The sequence below is a fragment of the Rousettus aegyptiacus genome, unplaced genomic scaffold (genome assembly GCF_014176215.1).
Source record: "Rousettus aegyptiacus isolate mRouAeg1 unplaced genomic scaffold, mRouAeg1.p scaffold_m13_p_4, whole genome shotgun sequence".
Classification (NCBI taxonomy): Eukaryota; Metazoa; Chordata; class Mammalia; order Chiroptera; family Pteropodidae; genus Rousettus; species Rousettus aegyptiacus.
The window spans coordinates 43,800,422-43,822,244 of NW_023416307.1; the positions used below are offsets into that span (position 1 = coordinate 43,800,422).

At 42.8% G+C, this 21,823-nt stretch overlaps 1 protein-coding gene across 8 annotated transcripts in view; it reads left to right on the plus strand.

Moving 5' to 3' along the window:
• The first annotated feature begins 1,029 nt into the window (after window positions 1–1,029).
• LOC107505903 (LIM domain containing preferred translocation partner in lipoma) overlaps window positions 1,030–21,823 on the plus strand; it is a 607,668-nt gene continuing 586,874 nt past the window's right edge. For 7 of the 8 annotated variants that reach the window (XM_016136314.2, XM_036219277.1, XM_036219274.1 and 4 more), the window contains exon 1: window positions 1,030–1,179. The gene's annotated coding sequence lies outside the window, so the exon portion shown is untranslated. Of the gene's footprint in view, window positions 1,180–9,140; window positions 9,285–21,823 lie in introns of those variants that run through there. The other variant, XM_016136302.2, reaches the window with a different exon arrangement.

The following is a 21,823-nucleotide window of genomic DNA, read 5'->3' on the forward strand; positions in this document are numbered from 1 at the left end:
ATTTACAAATATCGGAGGGAAAAAAACTCCAACTCAAACTTTCCAAGAACAGGCTTGCCTTTATTCAAACTAGTTCACCCACTTCGCTGATTTTTTTGGAGCTATTAGCAAAGAGTAAGCTTTCTGGGCTTCCGGACCGGGCTGCGGCATAAATGTTAAACTCCAGGGGTTCCTTTATCTGAGACAGAGGAAGAAGCCCTGAAGCAACTGACCGTCTCTGCTATTCAGGGATGCCAATGAGACCTTCCAGGAACTGACTCCAGGGCCAAGAGAAGTTCGAAATCTCTTCACAGGGTGGTCCGCGTGGCTCGCGGACATCTAACCTGGTTCACTGTTCAGTGGGGAGGAGGAGTCAGGGCCCTTGCCTATCGGCGGCAACACCGCGGGAAGACTGAGCCACGCGGGTTCTGCACCTGGATCTGTGGCGCGTATGACCCTATACAAGTCATTTCTCTTCCAAGAGCTTCACTTTGCTCATGCGTGAAGTGGACGGGTTGGAAGTTGGTCTTTGCGAGCTCTGACATCCAGTACGTTTTGAGCTGGGAATCCAGGGCGGGGCTCACAAGCGAGATCTTGGAAGGGGATTCCAAGGCAGGATCCCTGCTGCTCACGCTCAGAGCCCTAATTTGGTGTCTTAAGAGCAGACTCAGGTTCCCTCGTTTCTTCAGCCCCTCGACTTGGCCGCTTCCTCCTTCTACGTCTCCTTCCTCTTCCTCCAGTGCACGCAAAGCCTCCACATCTCCCTGCTTTCCTTCCTCCTTTGCAAGTTCCCTGCATCCCCGTGTCCCCTCCTCTTCCTCCCAGGAAAAAAGTGCCCGCGGTGCGCCCACCTTTTGGCAAAGCCACTGCCCGCTGCGGGCGCCCCTCCCCCGCCAGGCGAGCGTCGCGCGGCGGCCCGGCGGGCACCCGCCTTCCCATACCTTACATGGACAAATGCGTGCAGGCAAAGTCAGGAATTCAGGCCCCTGACGTCAGCCTCCAGCTCTCAGGGCACCGCACGGGAGACCAAGGGGGAGGGGGTGGGACGGTGGGGAGGAAGGAGGGGGAAAGGCACCAACCAGCAGCCGCTCCAGCCCTGCCGAAGTTTCACTTTTTGTCTGTGGGTTCGCTCCCGGCCCCCGCGGGAGCTTTCCCGGGATAAGTAGCTTTAGCGAGCGGGGCACAGCCAGGCACTACAAGGTAAGGGATGGCTGTACCGCCGGCGGCGCGGGGCGCGGTGCGGGGCGTTGGGGCCGGGCCTGTCCGGGGCTGGGGACAATGGGAGGGGGAGTGCCCGGGCACCTCCTCCTTCGCCTCTGCCTCCGCCTCCAGCCGCCGCCGCCGCCGCCGCCGCTGCCCCTGCTGCCTCCTCCCAGAGGTATTGTTGCAAATCCTCCTTCCTTCCCCCCACCCTCCGCCCGCGGGCGCCTCGGGAACCCCCAGCCCTCCCCGGGCGCGAGCGCCTCCGGGGTGGCAGGAGCGCCGGCGCGGGGCGTGGAGTGCGCGCCCTGCCCGGGCCGCAGGGCCCGTGGTGCGGAAGTGCCGGCCGCGGCGCAATCACGGGGTGCACGCCATGGAGGAGGGGACCCCGAGTTTTACTGGAAGCTCCGACCGCGGGCTGGGCGGGATTGGAGCTCTTTCCTACGCGCCCCCTGCCCGGGCTTTGCTGGGCGCCCAGGGGGCGGGGCCACACCCAGTCGCTTAGAGCTTTCGCGGAATCCCAGTTGTCACAGTGGAAGGGGCCTACGAACCCAGACGTCCAAGCCTCCCATTTTACAGTTGGGGCAACTGAGGTCCAGAGGAAAGGAGGGCCTCCGCCGAAGTCAGTCACTTAAGGCCAAACTGTAATTAAAGTGGATGGCTCCAGATTGCTAATTCCTTTCCTCCAAGCATTACTGGAACACTCACTGTATATCAGGCTCTGTGCTGGGTTGTTGGGTCAGAGAGGCAGATGAGGCCCAGTTCCTGTCTTCAGGGAGCACTCAGACAACCGCGGAGTCCAACCTTACCCAAGATGGAAAGTGCTGAGAATAGGGATGGATAAAGTTTTAAGGGGCTCAGGGAAAGGCATTTGATTTCCTGGACCCTGGGGAGGCAACAGAGATGGCCTTTTGGAGGGAAACCACTTGATCAGGGAATTTTCGGAAACCAGCCGGCAGCGACATGGAGGGAGAGGTGCCAGGCGAACAGAAAGATCTCTCTGGCTTCCCTTCCCAGTGCCTTCCAGCCTTGGATACAAAATGCAAAATCTTAGGGTCACCTCCGAGATACTTTCCTGGTATCAGACTCACTTAACTTTGTTTCCAATCCTTTCTCTTTTCATCTCTTCCCCCTTTTCTAAAGGGCTTGCCTCTCAATAAAACTCATTCTCACTAAGGTGTTGGTGACTTAATAGTTTACCTTTCCCAGAACTTGTGTATTTTAAGAAAGCCCTTAAGCGAAGGGAAGGAAAGCAACAAACTCCTCCTCCTCCTCTTCGCAATCCTTACTCTCCCTCACTCTTACAGATAGGGAAACAAAAATAAAAGCTCAGAGAAGGTGGATGCTAGTTTTCGAGCCTACAGTGAGTAATGGTGGACTGTGGGGGACCAGAACTCCCAATAGGGCTTACTCTACTCGATCAGCCTTCTTCCCTCCTGGGTTCCTGCCAGCACTAGGTGACTGTTAAAAGGAAGTGTATTGCATTTAACCTTTGTAAGACAGTCCCTCAACTCTAATATCCAGGGCTTTATAATCTGGAATTTAAACTTTAAGTGGGAGATAAGTAGTTAGGGTTACCTGTCTGAATGGAAGGAATGAAGAAGGCCTGGGACCTTTGGGTCAGGCGGTCCCCTGGGGTCATGCTTCTTGTAAGCAGCAGGTGGGCCTAGAGATGGCTTTGGGGATGGGCAGAGGGAGAAGAATCTGGGCTGCTGAGTTGGTTACTATGACTGGGACTGAATAGCACCCTTGGGGTGACATATTCTGGTGGAGAGGTAATTGCTTTGGGGGAGGTAGACAGTCCCAGGCAGTGGTTGGTGTGAAAGGAGACTTGGTTATGAAGGACCTTAAAAATGCCAGTCTTGGGAGTTTGGATGTGACTTGAAGCCATCATTTGAGGGTTTTGATCAGGGTGGGACATGATTGAGAGCAGGGTTGGCACTGGGAAGTCTTCTGCTGCCCATTTCGAGGGAGAGTGGCAATAATTTGGCCTAAGTATATTGTCAGTGGATGTTCACTCATTTATACATATTACTGAGTACCTATCATGCTCCATTGGCAATTATGAAGATTTTATAGCAAGTTCTTGTATTTTAGAGTCAAATAACTCGTATTTCATCAGTTATAAAACCCACTTTTTAAAATTTTAATATTACTGAAATTGGGTTGCCTTATAATTACAGATGTGTCATAGTTGAGCAATTTTTCATTCTAAGTTGATGATGGTACATCTTACAACGATTTAGATTTGATAAAATTTGTTAATCATACTCTGTATGAATATACAGTGCTTTGCACTTTATACAACACTTTCCCATCAGATATTGCATTCGAATCTCAAAAATCCCCTGAGCCTTGGGCCTGGTGACACTGTCAACTCCACTGTAACCCTTGTCCAAGGTCACATGGCTAATTAGAAGTGTGCTCGGAATTACAACCTGTAACTTTGACTTTTGGTGTTAATATGTGACTTGATCCTGCTGTGGAACTAGCATGAGTTAATTGGGAACTGGAGAAGAGTCAGTTTGGATTTGATTTCTGAACTGTGGTTTAAGATGCTGGAATGATGATGGTTTTTTGGCCAAGGGCATAGTGTAACTCACAGGGACTGGAAAGCACCCTTAGGTCAGAAATTTGCTACATTTAATGGAAAATGGACAGGGCGATAAAAGATGCCAGGTAACATGGTAAAAACAGGATGGAACACGTGGCTATTTACAAAGAAAGAGCAGTGCAGGAAGCACACAAGTTTGGGAGCCTCCCTACTGTGAACCAGGAACTGGCTGGCCCTAGGAGTACAAAAGTGAGAAAGACACGTCCTGGTCCTGGATGAGCATGCACGTGCGTGCGTGCACACTGCTCTAGGGGTATGTTTCAGTTCCTGGGCACAGAGGGAATGGTATCTGAAGACCATCTTTGGGGCTGAGTAAGAGTTGCCAAGTAGAAGAAGGACAGGTAAGAGACAACCTGTGAGGTGAATGCAGATGTAGGGAAGATGTATTCTTGAGGCTGTATTTTGAATGGCTAGCATGAGGTGGGCTGTGGGAATTGCAGAAAGTGGAGAACTTTGATTTTTTCTAAGTAGATTTAAATTTATCTTGTAGGCTATAGAGATTCACATGAGAACATGCTTGGGCAGGAGCTCTGGAACCATCTCTGGGAATAGGCATTTGAATAGTAATGCAGGAAGCATAGTAACACATTTAAGTAACTTGTTGAGTGAACCTGAGACTTTGACCTCGGGCAATAGTTAAGTCTTAGTTTAGTGCGTGCATTGATGGGTGGGGATTTTTCTTGGAATATGGCATGGAAGGCTGTGCCGTGCTGGAAGAAACCGAGGAGAGGAAGGGGAGGTAAGGTCGTGCCGCATGCAGGGAGCTCTTATCTGGTTGGAAATTCCTCAGTTTGATGGTATGTATGAAGCAGAGAACGTGAGAGTGACAGGAAGGGAAGAAAGAATGGAAGTGTGTTGTGGGACCTCTTCAGGTTGTCTGGAGGCATGGAGGAAATAAATGGCCAGTGCACAAAGCACAGAGGAAATAAATGGCCAGGTCATAGAAATGAGAGAGGACATAGATGTATCCTTAAACACTTCCTCTCTTCTGACTTTCCGCAAACAGGATGAGTGGGTGGCCAGAGGGTTAATGGCATTTATGCCTGGAAGTAGTTAAACCACAGAATTGAAGGTAGAAAATGTTAATCTTTCTGTTGTTCTTTCCAATAATAATAGTAATAATAATAACTTTGAAAATTTTTCGATTGCTTGACAGGTGCTTATGTAATTCTCATACTGATTCATTAAAGTAGGTTTTATGATTATCAGTTTCATTTTACAGATGAGACAATGAATTTGGTTAAATAGGGTTACCCAACTACTAAGTGATGTGGCTGAGTTTCCAACCTTGCCTGATCTATAACTTCGTCACCACTCTTTTATGTGTTCATAGAATGAAAAGTTCAAATCCACATTGTTTTTCAGTGCTGTTCCTTGGAATTTAATTCAGTATGCATTTATTGGGTCCTGATAGGATCATAATTGAGGATTTACCTGGGTGGGCAGGCTTTTCAGTTCCACACTGGTTTTTCTCACCATTCCGTCTCTTAAGATTCTATCATTTCTTCTACCTTTAGGATATTTTTTCTCTCCATAACTAACTGGAGGTAAGGATTTTTTCCCCCAATTTTATTGAGATATTATTGACATATATCACTGTATAAGTTTAAGATGTACAGCATAATGGTTTAACTTACATATACTGCAACATGATTACCATTATAAGTTTAGTTAGTTCCATCATCTTATATAAAATGAAAAACAAAAAGAAAAAAATTCCTTGTAATGAGAACTCTTAGGATTGGCTCTTTCATATATAGTATAGAGCAGTGTTGACTATAATTCCTGTGTTGTACCTTACATCCCTAGTACTTAGGTGACAAGGATTTGATAAGGATTTGAAAGGCAGTTGGGGCACTGAAATAACAAAGCAGGGAGGTGATGGAGTGTTGATCTTAGTCATTGTCCTTGATCTATGGCTCCTGGGACAATCTTAGATGTGTTCTGAAGTTGAGCCAAATAGCTCCTTTTGGATCCTACTCTCCCTAGGTCCTGCAGATCCCTTCTTCCAAGAAGGGTCGCAGGCTCAGGACTCTGAGGGATCAAGGCAAGTCCTTGTGGCTTGCTTGCCTCAGGTAGGTCATTTGCATTTCAGTGACTCCCGGATATAGGCATTTCCTCAGGAGAGGAGACAGGCACCAGGAATGGCACCCCGCAAAGTAAATAAGACCTTGATGTCTTCATCTTTGAATCCATATCATCTCTGGTGCCCTGAAGATGTTCAGTAACTGTGAAATGAAAGAATAGTGTTCACTGACACAATACAAGCACAGATCACCACTTGACCTTTTATGTTTGCTTGTCTGTCTCCCCTCCACTTTAAACTAAGCTTCATTAGGATCGCCAGGACAGCTTTGTTATTGGTCATGTTCTTAGTGTCCAGAGGAGTGCCTGGGACATGGTAGGTGTCCTGGAAATATTTGCTAGATGAAGAAAGGGATTGAGTTAGTTCACTGTAACCACAGATAGCAATGTCAGGGAAGGGGGACTGTTTTTACTGACCCAGAAGCTTGGGCCTCTAGAGTCTCAGGACTGGATTGAGAATCTATGCTGTACCTGCCTCAGGAGGTATCGGGCAATCCCACTGTCAGGGTCAAGATTAAGGGACTGGTAGTGCAGAGCTGAGTCTCTAAACTATGTCTCCTGAGTAATTGCAATTAAAACTGCTCTTTCACTTTTCTCTCACAGTCAGGTGCATCTGTGGTCCGAGCATTCCTCTGTTTCCTTATTCATGCCTTTTCTAATGTTTTTTTCTTTACCTGGAGTTCCTGGCCTCTCTCCATTGTCTCTGCCTTTTGTAAACCTACGATCCTTTCCTTTCAAAGCCAAAACCCACCTTGTGATATGAAGCCATTCCCAGGCTCCTGCCCGCTTCAACCCTATATACATGTGTAATCAAATCCCCCTCAACCTTTTGTATTTAATCCAGCACATGTGTACTGAGTGAATACCATATGCCATACAGAAATGCTAGATGCTGGCTTATGAAGACAAGGGTCTGTTTTCAAGGATTTTGATTCTAGCATAGGAAAGAGATTAAAATAGAACATGGTAAGGCCTTACTAGAGTGATAAACAAAGGACTAATGGGAGCACAAAGAAAGGAGCAATGAAGCACCTGGAAGAACAGATGAATGCTCATGGAAAAGAAGACATTTGGGTTGGGGTTTGAAGAGTAAATAGAGTTAGTGTGGTGCCCAGGGGTGGAAGAGCTTTCCAAACAGTGAGACCTTGATATATGTATATATTCACAGGCCTGAGGCCTAAGAGAGTTTGGAGTAGAAGGGTATGTTGGAGATCACTGGGAAAGGCAAAAGGCGGTGCTGGCTAGGGAGGGTTAGATGGTCAAGGCTGATAGGGAGAGCTAAGGATGATGGCAGTGGTTGGGAGTGTGGGGGAAGCTGAGTTTTTGTTACTTTTTGAGCCAAGAGAGCTTCTCTGCTTTAGAGAGCTTTGATGGCAGAGTGATAGCAGGTCAAAACCACAGGCAGGGACCCGTTTAGGAGGTGGCTGAAATATTCTAGGAGGGCCCATACCAGGTCAGCAGAGTAGAGAGGGGAAGAAAGGATTCCGGAAGCTATTTGCTGTTAGGATCATATCAGGCAGCTGAGTTCTTACTCTTGTCTTTCTAATTATTTGCTAGCTTATCAGCCTTGTCTGGACAAACTGTTCTATGTGACTAGAGCTTGTAGATAGTAGGAGAACCAGCGAGCTGGCAGCCAGTTCCTGCCTTAGAAGTGTGGCTGGGGCCATGGTAGCCAAAGCGACCCACTTCCTCATTGTATCGGTGAGGAAACTGAGGCCCCGGGAAAGGGACAGACTTGCTTAGTCACACCTTTGTTAGCTGAGCTGGAATTGGGGTGTGGCCAGCCTCCTTTCAAAGGTATTTTTGATTCTGTTTGTTCTGAACCAGGCCTGACTCAGTCTTCTCCATTTGCCCCCACCCCTCCAGGGGCTGTGCTTTGGGTAATTTGGGAGGGGACAGGACTTAGGGATCTTGTTTCTGGGCTTGAACTTTGTACTTTGCACTTTGAAAACAAAATGATTACTGATGGTTGCGTTTGAGTTTGTGTGTAGTTTGGGGATTTATTTCTTTTGCTGCCATTTATGCCTGTGGCTTGTTTGCAAGAACCAAGCTTCTGCCTCCTCGGTAACTCCCTGGTCTTTTGCTTGTGACAGCTCCACCCCCACCCTCAGCATTCCCTTTTTTAAAAAAAAAAATTTATTTTTGCCTGCCTAAAGGTTTTCAGGCTGCCAGTATTGATCCATTACAGGGTAGATCCTCGTGTTTTTTCCTTTCTTCTTAAAACAGCCATCACAACCCATCTCACAGAACCCATTAGTATTTCATAGCCTTCATATCACTTTTCGTGGAGTGAGTGTGGTTTTATTACATTGTTCCTAACTGCAATCCAAGAGATGGGTCAGCAGGATCAGTCTTGTCTTTCAGAGTGTGGACAAGAGTTCAGGGGGTGGGGGAAACCTTCCCACTTGGGTGCTTGGCCTTAAGTGGGAGAGTGAGAATCAGTCTCCTGTCTCCAAAGCTCCTGTCCTGCTCTTCAGCTTCTCTAAGTGAGCATGAGACATTGATGTGAAAGTCCTTAGCAAGCCCCTGTACACAGGCAAGAACCATTGTTATTTCATTGTGCGCTAATTAGTGACATTAGCGGCCTGTGTCTGTGACTTTGGAAGGCAACTGAGAATGAGTTGGAGACTCTTGAGTCCTGAGGATCTGGGCTTTACCATGCCATCATTTTGGCAACACCATCAACAATAGTTTTTGGTAAAGGAAAAACAAAGACCTGTATTTGAGCCACCCACACTAGCTCTGTGATCTTAAGCAAGTTCCAGAATATCCCTGAGTGAGCCTTTTTACCTTTAAATAGAGATCATATGATATATCATAGTGCATTTGTGAGAACCAGAGAAATTTTGATGATATTGCTTTATAAACAATAATGTACTGTATAATATGGCAATTCCTGGTGCCCAGTGTGGTGTCTATAACACAGGGATGGCGCCTTGTCCTACTGATGGATATCGTGGGGTTTAGACCCAGATAACTCCAAGTTCAAATCCTAGCAGTGCCGCGTAATGGGGGGTGCTCCCTTGGGCAGTCACAGGCACCACTTGGTTTACTGACTGACTCATTTTTAGACCTCTATTAATGAGGGCATCACTGTTGAGAACAGTGCACTCAGCAAAGTGGAGTGAGTGCCACAGACATTCACAGGCATTTCTAGGCTATGCAGACAGATGGTTTATCACCAGTAAATGGCTGTGCAGTGGCCCTTCTTCCATTATGACCATCTCACTCTTTTGGGTTTTGTTTGTGTTGTATTTTTCAGCCTTGCAGGGTTTGCTTCTGCTGAAATGATTGCCTGTGTCATGGACTTGCACCAAAGCCCCCAGTAGTTCAAATGGAAAACTGGTGGTGAAAGGTGGTGTCAGGTCTTCCTCAGAAACCTGTGTGGGAGCCTTTCGTGGGGCAGGTGAGCAAAAGGATCAGGGCAGGGCAGGGTTATTTCAATGACCTTCAAAAACTGTGCTTTGGACTCGTTCCACCTCCAGTACTGGCATTTTTCCTGCCATAGCCATTGTCAGCATTTCTTAGTCACTCAGGCCATCAGCCAGCTGCCCAGCTGCCACATTGCAGAGGGTTTCAAGAGGTGGAGGACCTTCTTCATTAGGAGAAGATGGTTGTGGGCAAATGCAGTGTGAGTTCCTTAGCATTTTTAGGAGACCACATTTGTATATTAAGGGATTCTTGTCCTTAATATTAACCTCAGTTTTATCTGTAAAAATGGCTATTGCAACAATAGTGGCTTCAGAGTTAGAGGGACTGTACCTTCTGGTTTTCCCAGGATAGCACTGGTTTATGCTTGTGTCCTGGTGTAGTATTAATCATGACCCCTTTCACTCTCAGAGGTGTTCTCATTTGGTGGATTAATCATATGGTCACCCTCCTTGTGAGCATTGAGTGAGGTCATGTATCTAATATGCATAAGGCCAGGCCTATGGTAAAGACCCAACAAACTCTGATGTTTTGTTAGCGGAGAGGCTGGGTGCTTGAAAAACGTTTGTTGTTGTTGTTGTTTTGTTGTTTTTTTCAGTGAACTACGTTCATAAAGGTAAAGTTCAAGGATGTTTGAAGGGGGAATCTAGATTGTAGGCACTTAAGAGTTTATTAGGGTCGATAAAAACATGTTAATACCTGTTTAAAATATAAGAAAGTGCAACGAGAGAGTTCAGATGAAGAACTTTTGGAACATGTGAGTCCACTGGAACATGTGTGGAAGCTTGTTGGGAGGGTCAGACATAGAAGGACAGGAAGGCTTAGTCCTTCCTGTGATGGGGCAGCTAAAATGGCTCTGGGTGCTAATAGTTAAGAAATAAGATTGATTCTCTGTCCCTGTGTGTACTTTAGCTGTTTTGTTTGTTTGTTTGTTTTGTTTTTTGTTTTTGTTTTTTTTTGCAGCTATTTCCCATTCAGTGACCCATCTTGATAAAGATCTCTAACTATAACTGCCAATGCAGTACTAAATTCTGTGCCAAGAGGTCACCAGAGTAACCTATACTTACTCTTCATGATGACTTTTCACTGACTATGGTTCTTGTTTAGATTCCAGGAAGAAAAAGAAAAAAAACTTAGATGGCATCTGGAGCTTCTGTCTTGTTTGGTATGAAAAAGAGTCATTTTCAGGAATTGTAGTAGGGAGTTGCCACACAGAGGGCGGGGTGTTCCTTGAGTCATGGGAAAGGCAAACTCTCATAGTTAGCCAGAGGGAAAGGGACAACTTTTCTTAGAATGAGGTGAAAGGTAGGTCAGCTTTCCAGCCGTCTGTCATTTCCAATCTGTAAATCTCTCCTTTTAGGCACAGCCTGGCAGCTTTACTTGGAGAATATTAGGGTTCCAGTGATGGCAGCTGACAGGACCCTAAAGTTACATTTATGCATCTATTTGGCATTTTCCTCTGTTTGTTTATTCAATACCATGTGCCAAGTGTACTTGTGAATGAATGAGTGAAACTCACCTGAGTTCGGAGGATGGAAACATGAATGCTGTGTGATCCTTGACTCCAAGGATATCACTTAAATAATCAAGACAGTATGTAAAAGTATGTGCAAAGATATCTGGTGGCTCTGACTGATCGCTGACTAACTCTAGGCACTGGGGGAAAACTCACAAATGAAAAAACTGTCATTTGATTGGGCCTTGAAGGATGAATGGGAATTTGTTTAATGAGCTAGAGAAGAAGAGGATTGTTAAGCAAGGGAAGTACCATGGACAGAGACATGGAGGTGAGAAAGTGCATGGTGCATTGGAAAATTGGAGTCTGTGAGGACCTGTTGCCTAATAGAGAGGCAATGGAGATGAGGGTGAAAAGGTGGGTTGGGACTTAGATTGATGAAATCTTGATTGCCGCACCGATGAGTTGAGACTGCATTATGGAAGGAGTGTCAGGTAGGGAAGTGAGGTGGTTGGATAGGTGCTTTAGGAAAATAACTGTGTATGGTTTGCTGGGTAGATTGGAGATGGTAAGATGTATACTGCAGTAGCTTAGGCAAAACATAAAGCAAAGTTGAATTAGGACTGAAGCAGTGGATGTGAGGGACAGTTCACAGGTAGAATAGAGGTCATCCTTTCTCATTTAAACAAGAGTAACTGCATACCCTGTGCAGACGACACGTGCAGAGTCTGCAGCTCTGGTTCCAGCATGACCCCGATGTGATCCCATTCTCTGCCCAGTGTCTTTAGAAGGGTGACAGAGTGCATGGCTGTTGAGTTAACTGTCTGTCAAGAGGAAGATCTCTATTCAGTTTTATATATTAAGAGTTCCATGAAACCTCTTAGTTAATGGAGTTAGCTCTTTTTAGAGTTATTGAATTTCAAATCATTGGAGATCTTCAAGCAGTGGCTGGTTGAAATGTTACAGGCATTGGTTGAAGACTTGATATACAATGTCTTTGAGGTCTATCAACCCTGACTATTTTTACCTGCCTCTCTCCCCACTCCCTCACTCTTCTTTTGGAAAAGATACTTTTAACAATCTTACTTGGGAGTCCTGTACCCATTTGCTCCCTCAGGATCATTTTAGCCACATTGGACGAAAGGCAGAGAGTCAGAAGTGGATGATTAGGCATTAAGAATGGTGGACTACCATTCTTGTGGAGTAATGAGAAACCACTATTTTGGTGCCAGTAAGTTAACACCCACTCATCAGTGAGATCTTTGTATCCTAGGGCAGCCTGCATGAACCTGATCACAATGGAATGAATCCACCAGTACAGTTATGACACTGTCACTCGTTGCCATTTTTATAGTTCTTTACAGTTAATCATATGTTTTTCTACAAATTATAGGTACATCCTCACAATAGTCCTGTGAGTAGTTATTATTATTGTCCAAGTTTTACTGATCAGGAATACGAAGCTGAGAAAGATTGACTTGCCCAGGGCTCGAGCTAATTAGATGTTGAACTAGGACTTCGACTTGAATTTTCTGTTAGCACAATTTCAGATTCCTCTTGTTCCCAGCCTGAGAAGATCCTCAAGACAGGCTTTAGCTTCTGTTCATAGTGATTTCCTGAACATTTATCATGGATCCTGATATATTGTAAGAATTTAACAAATGTTAAATTAATATGTTGAATGAACATATGAATGAATACTCTCTGTGAAGTAATAATGACAACTTGAGTTTTAAGAATATCTTTAGTAATGAAAAGGCTAATTGAGCTCCACTAAACAATCAGTCTGTTATCAAAAGACAATGAAAAAGAACTCATTTAAAAATACATTTACTCAACTTCATTAAAAACAAACAAAAAAACACCATCAAAACTCTTTTACCTGAATACCTCTCTGATCTTCTATGAGACTGTAACCCTAATCTTAACCCACAAAAAGTGTGCGTCCACTTTTCCGTATGTATACAATGTTTCCTTCCACTTTTGGTATTGATAAATCCTGCTTTAGGCATTTACCCATGTGAGCACTAGGATAGTTTTCATTTTAAAGCAATTAAATGCAGTTCAGCATCTTAAAAAATGTAGTGATAAACATCAGTGGACAAATAGCTCTTGGTCCTTCTAAATTATTTCCTAAAGGCAATTATATTTTTTGGCACTTCTGCTTTTCCTTATAGTGATTATCTTTTTATCCCTTGTATGATGTGGTCATCTGACTAGATATCTAATTTTCTCAGGGACTTAGTAGAAAATCCATCATGGTTTGGAGGGTCAGGCAGGTTTGGGTGCAAATCATAGCTCCATCTTTTTTGAGCACACAGCCTTGAATATATATATATATATATATATATATATATATATATATATATATATAGTTGCTCAGCCTCTCTGAAGCAACCAGTTCCTCATCTGTAGAAGGAGATAATAGTACCTTCCATATAATGTGATTGTTGAAGGAATTCTGTGGTCAATGTAGAAAAGACCAAAGCTTGCCATGTGATACTACTGAAACAATATTTTCTCTGTCCTCTTTTTTCTCTCTCACCCCACCAGAGGATAACACACTCCACATCTTTTCCCTTGTTTCCCCATAGAGTATGACCCATAGTAGGCCTTAAATAAATGTTTGTTGATTGACTAAATAAGTTTTAAGTTCTTTCAAAGGAGAATTATAGACACAAACATACCAAATATTTTTTATTACTTTTTACACGTTACCATACAGCTTCCAGAAAGACTGTACTAATTTGTAGATTCATTAGCAGTATGTGAATTTACTTTTTCTCGATATATTCACCAGTATTTAATTTTATAACTTGCATTTTTTTGCTAAATTAATACGTAAGAAATGATTTCATCATATTTTTAATTTACATTCCCTTAATTATGAAAAAAATTCCCAAGTACTGGTTTTAGAATTTGTTTTCCTTTGTGTGAACTATCAAATGGCAATATATAAAGATAATCTAGCTGGAGAAGTTTGCTATGAAAGGGTTAAAAATGTTTAGTGTTTTGAGTTGCTTAAACTTTATTTATGTATTACTTTATTCATTTGGTCAATATTGATTGAGCACCTACTATGTGCCAGTCACTATTCGAGGGGCTACACATATTACAAATAAAAAATAAATGAATAAAGTCAGTTATCTCTAGTCCAACCTCCTCATTTAACATATGTGGTCGCCGAGACCTGGAAGAGTGAAGGTATTTACTTAAGAGTCATACAACTTGTTGAGTAGCAAAGCCAGCCATTTATTTGAATAGTAACTGTGGTTTCAGATGTTTTGTATAAGTAGCCTTTTAAACCATGGAAACATCTTGGAACGTTCAGAGTTATGATTTCTAAATAACATCTCCAATATGTATCTAAATTGAGAAAGCTGAACTCTGATTTTTGGTCTGGAAAATATGCTCACATGGTCTTTAGTCTCATATAGAACTCCTTCCTAGATCTCTCTGCCTCTTATATTTATTGATTCTTAAATTTTTAGAACAGGACTAATAAACAAAATAATTCTGATCCAAGCACTTTAGACCAGCTGTGAACCTTTTTGGACATGTTTTTGGTAAATGGAAAAAATAGATGACATATTTCTCTATCAAATAAAATAGTCAATTTAGATTTAATAAGGCAGTTATCTTCAGGTAATAAAAATTCAACTAACTTGCCATAACTATCTTGTTTAAAGTCAATTAAGAGCCTCATATTCCTCACTTGCTGGGTAAAATTTAATAGAACTTCAGTTAAGCATTTATTGCTTATTTAATTCAAAATTAAGTTAATCACCACAGTTGGTAACAACCACTGAGTATTTAATTAACATTCAGCAAACTATCTTATTAAGTCTAAATGAGATACAGACAAGTCTTGTTTATCTCCATCAGTTTGCAAGCACCATTTCCCCACCTCCCACCCCAAAGGGCTTTGGTTTTCCCTTGGCTTTCCTCTTATGATTTGTCATCTACATTTTCTTCTAGTTGATATCCAGCTTGGGCAGAAAGAAGAGAAGAGGCAGGAGTCCATCATATTATGAGAACTTTTGGCTTGGGGCACAGCTGTGAAACTTCTGTTCCATTCTATTCCATTCTTCAAGAATTATTGAGCACATTTTTCGTGTAAGACATTCGTTTAAACACTTAAGATATAGAGGAGATCATGTTGACATATTGGGCTTTATATTCTTATCTTAAGAAATGAGAGGATTGGGTATAGTTCATTCATTTAACATATATTTATTGGCCTACAGTTTATAAGGTACTTTGCTGGGTGTCAGGAATACTATGATGATTTGGACAAGGTCCTTGCTCTTATGGAAGACACGCAGTCTAATATGGAGGTGCAGTAGTAGAAATATTGGATAAGGTGCTGCTGTAGGAGCACTGAGGTCTCTTAAATGCTGTAATTCTATAAGATGGTGTCTCCCAAAGTGTTAAGAGTGTTCTGGGGCAAAAAGATCCCATAGCAAAGTAAGTTTGGAGAAGTTCAAGTTAAACAAAATTAAATAGGTATTTTTACTATTGGAATTTTCTGAGCCTTTAGTAAACTAATACACATGATGACCTTCTAAGAAGTTTATTTCCCAGTTATTTGACCATAGGCTTCCTGCATCACCACCCTCCTTCCTTTTTTTTTGGTCTCAGAACAATTCTTGGGCTTAATGTTCCAATGTACTTTGGAAAAAGCTGCTGTAAGCCATGAATCCTGTCTACCAGAATCTCAGCCTGAGAGGGGTACCTAGGCGCATACCCTAGTAACTGATACAGGGTTGGAAGTTCTAAGTTGTATGAAGGATAAAGTGGGTGATTGGGTGATTTCAGACATAGGGACTTCTGGCTGGGATTGTGGGTGTGTAATCAGAGTAGGCTTTCCTCAAGGAGGAGAGCTGGGTTTGTGAGAGAGATATAATTTGTACAAGCAGAGAGGCCCAGGGGCTTGGTAAAGAGTCACTGGGAGAAGAACAGCTGTGAAAATCTGACATGACCGATTTGCTTGAGACACCCTAACACATGGATACAACTTAGACCAATTTTTCTAATAGCCTAAATCTGGAGAGGTAAGAGGCAACAGACTTTTTGGTGCAGAACTCTGCTTTAGGCCTGGTTCCAGCTGAGTGATTGCCCATCTGCAGAAGTAAGGCATTCTGACACTGTCCGGGGCACAGCCTCTGCTTGTGAATCACAATCTCTGTTTAGAGTGAGTGTTGGCTCCTTTGTGAACTGCTTTATTCTAGTAGATCTAGTTTCCACTTACCCCATAACATACCATTTTCTCCACCTTTCCTTCTTTCCCAGCTTCCCAAATTCTGATGAATCACCTGCATCTTTATTTTTCATTCTTATTTCTGTATCATCCTTTTCATCTAAGGCAAGCTACGCTTTTATAATCTTCCTGAAAAGTCATTTACTTCATTTAAAAGAGTGCTACCAATTTTCTCCTCTAATAGTAACCAGCAGATGGAACATGCTAGATGAAATGAAGGCTAATCTATACCTCTGGCTCACCATTCCATAGGAAATTTGACGTAAGGCTGTGTTCTCTCAGTACCTACCTTGATATCCACGTCTTTACGGAAAAGAGCACAGGCAAGGAATGGGGAGACTTAGGTTTTACTGCTGGGCGCAAGTTTTTCCCTGTCTGAGCCTCGGTTTATCTTTGAAATGTTAGGTGTAGGCTAGATGTACTCTTAGGGACCTTTCAACTAAAGATGGTGAGTGTTAACATTTGCTAAGTCAACATAAGCGAGAGTCAATCTGGATTATTCAATCAGACACATATCTTTGAGCCTGGCAACATGAGGAAATGTGCAATGAGCAAAGCGTTATGCCTATACATAGTAGTCATTCAATGCAAACTGCTTCTTCTACACCCAGCTTTCTTTGGACTCATTTTCTTTATATTGCCTATTAGTTTTCAGTTATATTTCCTTCTCTGCCACTCTAGCTTCTCTCTTCTTTGCCGATAGTCTCCCTACTGTAAATTTTCCTTTTGCATTCCTCTGCTGGAGAGCTCCTCCCTCTCTCCTCATCTCTTGAGGATTCTTTTTTACTCTGGCTCTGCCCATGGAGAGTGTTTGCTTCAAAACCTCTAAAGACAGACAAATGGCTACAAAGGTGGAGCAGATCAGAGAATGGCTGTCCTGGCCAGCTGCACATCTTTCCAGGAGATTGTCTGTTCTTTGGAACCATTTCTTTACTGATTAAATATTGTTCAATAAATGAGACCAAGTCTAGCTCTCAAGGATCCCACAGTGGAGGTGAGAAGCTTTCTGACTTCTCCTTGACACAGGTGGAAACCACAGCCAGTGAGGAATATTATAAATCGGAGAGGTTTTTTGTTTTTTTTTGTTTTTGTTTTTGTTTTTGTTTTCTAGAAATGAGCACTGCACTGTTAGGTTCTCTGCATGGATTCTTGAGCATCTAGGAAAACTTGTCACATGGAAAGCTTATTTTGAATAACCTGCATATTTCATTTCACCATGTACCTACACAGACACTTTAGGGATGTCTTAAGATGTCAGCAGGCAGCCTAGCAAGGAGCAGACCAGAGGACAGAATGTAGGCTGGTGGTTCAAATCTGCAAGGATGTTGTCACAGAGAGCACAGGACACAGCACAAGCCCAGAGATATTGTTCACATGTGGAGAGGCAGTGAGATAATGATAGGTTTGGTTTCACTCCAGAAAAGATTTTCAAGTTAGCTACCTTGAGAGTCCTTTTGCTTCCTCTTCATTGTATAGAACGTATACTCACCTTTCAGTCTTTATGTATGATTAGTTCCTTGGATTTCACCAGTTATATATGCCTACTTAAAAAATTCAGAAACTTTTTGAAAGCTTTGATATAAATGTGTAGTGCTAAAGGGCCTGGGCTCTGGAACTAGATTGCATCATTCCTCTACCATTTAATGCCTCAACTTGTTACTCAATCTCTTTAGGCCTCTGTTGCCTCATCCATAAAATGGAAGTAGGAAAATAACTTATTTCCACGTTATGAGGAATCAATGAGTTAGTACATATCAAGGCCTTAGAACCAAGCCTGAGACCTGGTAAGCCTGCCTTAAATATTAGCTGCTGTTATTATGTGCTGTCCTTTAAGAGTTAGAAAATTGTGATTTGAGAAAGATATTAGAGATGAGCGGGTTCTTTTTGTCATCTTTTAAAATAAATTTTTAATTTTGAAATAATTTTAGGTTTATTGAAAATAATAAAGATCGTATAGAGAATTTTCACACACCATTTACCCAGTTTCCCTTATTTGTGACATTTAACGTTACCATGGTAAATTTGTAAAAACTAAAAAATTGACGTTGGATCATTACTATAAACTCCACTCTCTATTTGGGTATTATCAGTTTTCCCATCAACATTCTCTTTCTTTTCCAGAATCCAGTCCAGGGTTCCACACTGGTCCCTCTAACTGATCGATTTCTCGTCAGTCTTCAAACTTTGCTGCCGCTCCTCCACCACCCCGATCCTTACCCCAAAGCTGGTTTGTTTCCCCTCTATTATACGGCTCTAGCACTCGACATTTTATGCCTAGCACTTACCCCCATGGTAATTCTACAGTCTGTCCACCTCACAAGCATAGGAGCTCCAGGGATTCAGGGACCATGCGTGCCTTGTTCTCATTGTATCCTCAGCCCTAGCACAGCACCTTGCAGGGAGTAGGTGCTCTGTAAATATTTGTTGAATTAAAAAATAATTTAGTTATTTTATCTCCGTGGCTTTAAAACTTTCAAGTTCTCTTTCTTTCTTTCTTTCTTTCTTTCTTTCTTTCTTTCTTTCTTTCTTTCTTTCTTTCTTTCTTTCTTTCTTTCTTTCTCTCTCTCTCTCTCTCTCTCTCTCTCTCTCTCTCTCTCTCTCTCTCTCTCTCTCTCTCTTTCTTTCTTCTTTTAATGGCTGGGGACGGATTCTTTATAGTGAAGCCTGTTATGATCTGTGATGTTGAATGAATAATCTGAAGTGGCTGTGGATGAAGTGGGCCACGAAGGGACCCACCTTCTAGCCTTCCCCTACTTTTTCTTTTTCTTTTTCTTTTTTCTTTTTTGGAAAGAGCTCTGGCAAAGCAGGGCTTAAAAATCAATCGCCACAATCCAGCCTCATTGTTTTCCAGGGAGGAGACTGGGACCCTGAAATGGGGCGGGCGTGACAATGTAGGGCAAAGCTGGAAGCCCAGAAAAGGTCAAAAAAGGATTGTGGAAGTGCCCTGATTCTGTCCCTGTTGTTGAGTGAACGTGTAAGTGACAGACAGGGACTCTGAAGAAGCTGAGTTTGGATTCAAGCTCTTCTGCTGTACACCTCAGTTGTCCTCATCTGTTAAGCAGGATATACTGTCTGTTTTTATTCTTGGAGGCTTTTATCATACAATACTACATTATGTTGCAGTCTGACTTTCACACAAATTGGATCTCAAAACTTCTTACAAGAATTAAAAATACAAACTCGTGGGCAGTATGTGTTTTATAAATTACAGAAAACAGTAGTGTAAAGACATGGCATAGTAAGTACAGTTAAGCCTGCGTCAGGCACTGATACTGCGAGGGAGCCGCGGATGAGGCAGCTGAGAAGGCTCGGGAACTGGGAAGCCAGATGAGGCGAGCAGGTGCACAGCGTGGTCTGTGCCAGGAAAGAAGGAGGCGGCCGTCTCTAGTGGGGAGGGAGAAGCTGAGGGCAGCGAAGGCAGTGGCAGAACCTCGGAGAAATAAACCCTCTGTGTAATCTTCATTTTTAGAGTTAGGGTTAGCATTGGGGTTAGACTTTATTTTCTAAGAGCAGTTTTAGGTTCACAGCAAAATTGAGAGAAAGATACAGAGATTTCTCCTCCTGCCCCTGCACATGCATAACTTCCTCTATGGTCAACATCCTCCACTAGAGTGATACATTTGTCACAATTAATAAATCTACATAGATTGACACATCGTTATCGCCCAAAGTCTGTAGTTTACATTTGATTTCATTTTTTGTGTTGTATAGTCTATGAATTTGGACGAATATATGACATGTATCCATCATATCATATCATATAGAGTATTTCCTCTGCTCTAAAAGTCCTCTGTCATTTACCTGTTTATCTCTTCCTCCTCTACCTCAACCCCTGGCAACCACTGATTTATTTATTGTTCCATGTATATCCTTTTTTTCCCTGCCATTCATGGTCTTTTTGAATGGGACCAACGGACTTTTGAAATTTATTTCCCTGGTTTTCTCTCATTCTTGCCTTTGTCACAACATATCCTCAAGCTGGACTGCTGTTCTCTGCCATCATCACCTGTTTGAATCTTAATTGATCTTCAGGGTCCAGCACCTCCTCCAGGAAGCAGACCTTGATTTTCACACTTTGCCCCTAAGCAGGAAATAATTACTTCTTCTATAATCTCCCATTGCCTCTTATCTATAGTGCTTGCATGGCACTGAGCACTTTCTACCTTCTATTGTAGTTATCTATGTACCTGTCGTCTTTCGGGATTTTAATTTCTTGAAGACATTTATTCCTGCCTGGAATATGGCAGACACACAGCGAGTACTTGTTGAATGGATGGACAGTTGCATGGATGCATGGATGGGTGGATAGATTTGACATCATCCACACTATACTCAAACCTAGTTCCTTTGGAATAGGATTTTAATTGCCTCATCTCTACATGCCCCAGTACTAGCACTGAGACGGTCCCCTCCTATTCATTCATTCATTCATTCATTCATTCATATTCCATAGTAGACTCTCAGATACTATTTTAGGATTGCAGCAATTAGCTGCACAGAGACTATTTGTTGATAGTCTGCACGTAGAAAATAGTATTCTTTGGGATGTATTTTCATATTTGGAAGATTTATCTGGATTTTGTTTTTTTTGACACATAAAGACTAAGGATGAAATGATTTGTTTCATCTACATGTGTCATTAGAGTACAAAGCAAATGCTCTCTCATTCCTTCAGTTGGTTCGTACTGAAAAGGTTACTGGGTTTAGAAAGGCACAGATTCAATGGCGGTTCCTTACCGACTTTCCTCAGGGATAAACCCCCTTTTCAGTTCTTTAAAAGATGGTGCTGGGATGCCATAGTGCTTACGGTGTGGCTTCTTTGCTAACGTTTTCACTTGTATTTTTTAATATAGTGACAGAATGCACACCGCTGAGGTGGTAAATGGAAAAAAGAAGTGCAGTGGAGTAAACTTTATTAATCACAGGAGGAAGCGTCAGACAAACCCAGATGAGAGAGCCCATTGACTTAAGTTCACGGTCGATTGAAATCAGAGGGGCAGAGTTGTGAGGAGTTTGATGGTGCTGCATTGAGGAAGCGTAAGGTTCTCAGAAGGGTAGAGCTGGGAGGATCGTAAAGATCATCTCATCCAGTGGTTCTCAAACTTGAAGGAGCATCAGAGTCATGTTGGAGGGTTTTCTGAGCTCCATTCCAGAAACTCTGATGCAGTAGATCGTGAACTTGCATTTCTGACAAGCTCATGGATGGTGCCCATGCTGATGGGAACCACTGACCTAGTCCAACTGCTTGTGATTATTATTATTATTTTTTGTTATAGATGGGGAAATGAGACCCAAGATATGTGAGAGGACTTGTCGAGAGTCACACAGCTGTCAGGAGCAAAACTAGAGTCAAAACCAGGGATTCTACTTGCAGTCTGTTCCACGCTGTCACTGGAGACTGTGTAGGAACAATATTATTTTTAGTTCTACTGCATAGTGATAGCTAACATTCACCAGCTTTGTCTGATCTGGTCACAAACTTGTTTTCCAGCACTTTCCATTTGGTTGTCTCAAACTACATTTTCTTATTCAGTTAACCGACGTTTTGACCACTGTGCTGCACCAGGCATTGCGTTTGAACTGGGGGAGGTGTAGCACTGTGGTAGTCTGAAAGCGTGGGCTTCAGCTAGTCAGAACTTGAGTAAATTACTTTTTCATTTTCTCACCTGAAAATGAGGACAGAAACACCTCCTAGTGCTGAAGGTAAAGTGTTGAGCATGTACCTAGCCCTCAGTGTATACTCCGTGATTGTTAGCTCTTGTTGCAATCATTATTACTGAAGACCATAAAATATGATCCC